The sequence below is a fragment of the Nicotiana tomentosiformis genome, chromosome 1, assembly GCF_000390325.3.
Source record: "Nicotiana tomentosiformis chromosome 1, ASM39032v3, whole genome shotgun sequence".
In the NCBI taxonomy this organism is placed as follows: Eukaryota; Viridiplantae; Streptophyta; class Magnoliopsida; order Solanales; family Solanaceae; genus Nicotiana; species Nicotiana tomentosiformis.
In genome coordinates, this window is record NC_090812.1 from 151,638,630 (window position 1) to 151,644,857 (window position 6,228).

Sequence of the window (6,228 nt, forward strand, 5' to 3'; positions counted from 1 at the left end):
CAATGTCGATCGCTTGATAGAGGAAACAGGTGATGCTTAGTCATATGCGATGAAGAGACAAGACAAGGCTTAGTCTTGTATGAGATTAGAGCAATGCTTACCCCTATACGAATATGGGAGATAGTTATTTACCTTATGCACTGTAGCGGAGATAGTGTTTAGTCTCATGTAAAGATAGGCAATGTTTAGCCTTATGCAGTAATGGAGGCAGTGCTTAGTCTCAAAGGAAGTCAGTGTTAGCCTTATGAAAGGTGAGGGTAGTGCCTAGCCCTATGCAAGGAGTGGAGACAATGCTTAGTCTCGTGTAAGGAGAGGCAATGTTTAGCCTTATGCAATGTAGCGGAGACATTGTTTAGTCTCATGCAAAGAGAGGCAATGTTTAGCCTTATGCACTAATGGAGGCAGTGCTTAGCCCTATGCAAGAAAATCAATCAATAGATACGAGAGAGTAAAAAATTTCTTAACTTGATATGTTTGCGTTTGGCAACTTTGTCGTTACAAAGATAGCGATTTTTGCCACATGTATGTATTTGTGAATATTACTGTATGTTCATTATTCCTGCATTCAAAGAAAATTTGTGAGATTCTGGGGGATAGTTGGTTCGTTCTTTTGATTCCTTGCTTCGCCTTTACTCGTGTTTTGAGGCCCTGCTTAAGCCCCCTGGGTAATATTTGGCTGCCATAGAAACAAAGTTTTCAAAACATGCATGCATTTGACAAGCTATTTATAGAAATGTAGTTTTTTTTTAAATGCACGAGATTAAATAATTTAGATGAACTGGCAATTGTGACGCATTTAGAGACAGTGCAACCTCCTTGATCTAGAATTTTGAGGGTCCTCCTCAAAATTCTGCCCCAGTTTAAATGCATACTTCTTATAACACATTCCTTGGTTGTTCCAAACGTCATGAGATTGAACAAATTCGAGATCTTGCCCCAGTTTCTGATCATGGGGAAATGATGATTTTTTTAGGATGTGACCAAACCCACGGGGCTGCCTACGTAAACCCTCTTATATGGAAATCAGGTCAAGCGTAGTTCAGTTACATCAAAATAAAAAATGCAAACAATCTTAAACATAGTATCTCTTGATTTCATCTGAATTGATAGGTTTCGGCCAAATCTCTCCATCTATTTTTGCAAGTATAAGTGCTCCTCATGTTAATACTCGGTGAACCATGTAAGGGCCCTGCCAGTTGGGTAATAATTCCCCTTTGGCTTCATCCTGGTGCGGGAAAATTCGCTTTAGCACCAATTGCCCCAGTGCGAATTGCCTTGACCTGACCTTTTTGTTGAAAGCTCTTGCTATTCTGTTCTAGTAGAGTTGACCGTGACATACCACATTCATTCGTTTTCCACCAGTGAGAGTTAATTATTCATATCGGCTGAGTACCCATTCCGCATCGCTAAGCTCAGCTTCTTGTATGATTCTTAAAAAAGGAATTTCCACTACCATAAACCAGTAGGTAGGATGTGCGAATAGTGGTACGATACCCAAGTAAAGAAAATGGAAGCTTCTCATGCCATTGTTTGTAAATGTCCACCATTTTTCTCAATATCTTCTTGATATTCTTGTTGGCGGCTTATACGGCTCCGTTCATTTGTGGCATGTATGCTGTGGAGTTCTTATGCTTGATCTTGAATGTTTCACACATGGATTTCATAAAATCGCTATAGAGATTGCCGGCATTGTCAGTAATGATTGACTCTGGTACTCCAAATAGACAAACAATGTGGTCTCGAACAAAATCCAGTACAACCTTCTTAGTTACAACTTTATAAGATGCAGCTTCAACCCACTTTGTGAAGTAGACTATGGCCACCAGAACGAACCTATGCCTATTTGAAGCAGCGAGCTCGATTGGTCCGATGACATCCATACCCCAAGAGGAGAAAGGCCAAGGTGAATTTATTGCGTTGAGTTCATTGGGTAGTACTCGTATCATGTCAGCATGTATCTGGCATCAGTGATACTTCTGAAGATACTGATGCAGTCTGTTTCCGTAGTTATCCAGAAATACCCTACTCTTAGTATCTTCTTGGCTAAGATGAAACCATTAATGTGTGGTCCGCAGGTTCCGGCATATATTTCCTCGAGCAATTTGGATGCCTCCTTGGCATCGACACACCATAGTAATCCTAGGTCAGGAGTCCTTCTATACAGAATTCCTCCGCTTTAAAAGAAATTTGTTGGCTAATCTTCGAAGCGTGCGCTTCTGGGTATGGGTAGCAGTCTCTAGATATTCTCCCTTTTCCAGGTACTTCTTGATATCGTGGAACCACAGATTTCCATCAATCCTTTCTTCAACATGTGCACAATAAGCCGTCTATATATGAATTCCTATTGGGATAGGATCAAGGAAATTCTTGTCCGGGTGTTGTATCATGGAAGACAAGTGGCTAACGCATCTTGGAACTCATTCTGGATCCTCGGAACATGTTTGAATTCTATCTTTGTGAACTGCTTGATCAGCTTTTTTACACACTGCAAATATGGTAAAATATTGGTGTTCTTCCTAACCCATTCCCCTAGAACCTGGTGCACTAAAAGATTTGAATCTCCGATTACCACCAGCTCCTGAATGTTTATGTCAATGGCCAATATGAGTCCCAGGATGCAGGCCTCATATTCTGCCATATTGTTTATGCATGGAAATCTGAGTTTTGCGGATACCGGATAGTGTTGACCGGTTTTTAATACTAAGACAGCTCTGATACCTACTCCTTTGAAGTTTGCTTCTCCGTCGAAGAATATCCTCCAACCATCATATGCCTTGGTGATATCATCTCCTACAAATGACACCTTCTTATTAGGAAAATACATTTTCAATTGTTCATATTCTCAGTCTACGGGATTTTATGCCAGATGATCCGCCAATGCTTGCCATTTGACTGCCTTCTGAGTTACATAGACAATGTTGAACTCACTCAGCAATATTTTCCACTTTTCTAACTTACCGGTATGCATGGGTTTCTGAAAGATGTATTTTAGCGGATCCATCCTTGATATGACATATGTAGTATATGAACATAAATAATGCCTCAACTTCTGAGCGATCCATGTTAAAGCACAACAGGTACGTTCCAGGAAGAAGTATCGGGCTTTAAAAGGCATGAACTTGTTGCTCTGATAATATATCGCCTACTCCTTTCTGCCAGTTTCATCATGTTGTCCCAAAACGCAACCGAAAGCGGATATGTTGAGATGAAACTATTCATGTGTGGGCATATGTTGAGACTTGAACCTTCATCTATCAGGACCCTAACGATGAACTTATCCTCAAATTTCATCGTGATGCGTAGCACCCTATTGTGACTTAGCCCTTCTGGTGGTAATTCATCTTCATGAAAAGTGATTTTGTGTCTCTCCAATACCTGTCCGACCATATTAGCCATCTCCCCACTAGTGATATTGGTGGGTACATAAGCTTCACTCAACACCTTCATCAAATTATTCCTATGTGTGTCCGAGATTTGCAGGAGTGATGAGATGGATATCTGAGCAGGAGTTTTGTTCAAGTGGTCAACAATAGAGTACTCTCTTACTTGTACCTTTATCCAAAGATAATCAGAGCCAGTCTCGACAACAGGCGGCTTAGATGCAGCCTCCTTACTTGTTCCCCCCAGGTTCTCAGGTGTATAAACTCTGTTAGTTCTGGTCATATCTTGTGCCGCACCTGTTTCCTTCATTTTTCCTTTTCCCTTTCTCCTCGCTTCCGTAACATAGTCCCATGGGATGGTAGTAGACTTGTAGATTAGTGTGGGAGCTACCATCACAGTGAAGGGTGTATATACCTCAACTTCAAATGGTGCCTGGGTTTGTACCACAACTGGTATGAGGGTGACTGAGATGTTTTAGGAGCATCTCCCTCTCGAATGAGTCCGATAGACCCCTCCTGATCCCATTCTTTGTCGGTCTCTATCACATTTACTCCCTCACCTCTGTGATCCAGGAGAGGATTGTTACGAACATTTGGTACAACCTTATTTGCCTGTATGACCTTAGTGTCGATCAGTGCCTGAATCTTGTCTTTTAGTTTGCAGCATTCATCAATAGTATGACCCTTCATGCCTGAATGATAGGCACATTTTTTGTTGGGGTCTATCCACTAGGAGTAATTCTCCATAACAATAGTAGGGATGGGAGTGACATAAATAGCGGCATTCAGTCTCTCGTACAGTTGGTCTATGGGTTCAGCAATTGGGGTGTATTTTCTAGGCGGTCTGCGGTTGAAATTTGGTTGTGGTTTCTGGTACTTTTGGCGGGCGGGTGGTGGTGAATGGTACTATGCAAGCTGAGTATTATACGTATGGCAGGTGGCAGCAGGCTATTGGTATCTAGGGGGTGAGGGTTGATATGTGGGTGGAGGTGTTTTGTATGTGAGAGGAGACTTAGGACCCTAGGCCACCATCACGGCACCTACTTCTTTCCTCTTCGAAAGACCTTCTAATTGCAAAAATTTATTTGTGGCCTACAGTGCCTAGAAATTGGTCACCATCCCATGCTTAATTCCTTCTTCTATACTTTCTCCTAACTTGATGATGTCGAAGAACTTGTGATTTTCAATAACGATTAACCTCTCATAATACTGCGGGTCTTGAGCCCTGACAAAGAACTTGTTCATTTGTTCTTATTCAAGTGATGGCCTTACTTTTGCGGCTACTCATCTCCAACGAGTAGCATACTCGCGGAAGGTTTTTGTCGGTTTCTTCATGAGTTTTTGAATGTAGAAAATGTCTGGCGTGTTTTTTGTATTGAACCTCAATCTATCCATGAAGTATGACGCCAAACTCACCCAACTAACCCACTTATTTAGGTTTTGACTAATGTACCAAGACAAGGCATCTCCCGTAAGGCTTCGCATGAACATTTTCATGCGGATTTGTTCATTAATGCCCACTCCTACAAGCTTGTAACAATATGTTCTAATATTTACTTTCGGATCACCAGTTCCATCGAACATTTCAAACTTGGGAGGTTTGTAACCCTCCGCCAGTTCCACATCCGGCTGAATACACAAGTCCTCATAGTTTAGACCTTCAACACCTTTACCACCCTCGACACTCTGAACTCTACCAGTGAAATTCTTGATCTCCTCCGCCATGTTCTTAATGAGAAGCTCCTTCTCAGTCAATTCACGTATGTATAGGGTTTGCTGCGGGATGTGGGGTAAAGTTTCCACATATAATGGATTACTGGCACTTGGGTATAAAGGTGGTCATTGGTTGAGTTTTGGGGATCGGGATTAGGTTGTGGCGCATTCTGGGGAGTGTGATAAGTAGTGGTTTGTAGGTATTGAGTTGGATGATGGTGGTGTTGTTGAGGGGTAGGTACTGGTGACAGGTTAAGGTTCTGGGGAGGTGCGGGATAGTGGTGTGGTGTATGAGGATTGGGTGGTGTGTTTTGGTTTTTTGTGTTTTGCGGTGGTGTTTTGTTCTCTGTAGTCGGATTTTGCCGGTTGATGTCGGGGACATTGAGAGTGAGGGAGAGGTTTGCCAAATTTTGGACCTGCTCAAGCTCGCCTTGTAGTTCCAGGATTTTCTGTTCCAGATTTTGGCTTTCCTGATACCACTCAAATCATCCATTTTCAACTTCCCTTTGCTTTGCCTTTAGGCTCGCTTGGTGAAGGAGGAGGTGGAGGACCTCTGGATCTAGTGTGATATGTTGATGATGCCAGTATGCACGAACCAATATTTGGGAATGGGAATAATCAAAAGGAAAGAAAAGGTAAAAGGTAACCTTAGTAAGAAATATTAAAAGAGTGTTTGCGATATTAAAACATGTTTTACAAAGTCATGCAATAATTCGCGTCTTAATTTGGGGACCTCATTGTGCTCGAGATAGGACTAAGAGACACGTAGACTTGGAGAAAATTGATGCCAACATTTGCGTCATATCATTAATGCCAAAATGAGTCAAACCTTTACTAAATCGACAATAATAAAAATTACTACTGACATTTAGCCTTATTACAATCGAAATCTAAAGCTAAGCTATAAAGAACATCATTTCCTAGTCTACTTGGTCCCTGAAGAACCTTCTCCATGCTTAGCTCTTTTGACCCCATCAATCAGGTTTCCCAGATCGCGTATATCCAATAGCAAGTAGGCTTTTTCTAGATGTCCTCCTTCACTGCCATCCGTGCCTTGGCAATCTGAGAGTCTCTTTCTCATCTTTCCCTCGAGCTCCATCAATCCTTGTTCCAATTATTCTAATCTTTTTGTTGA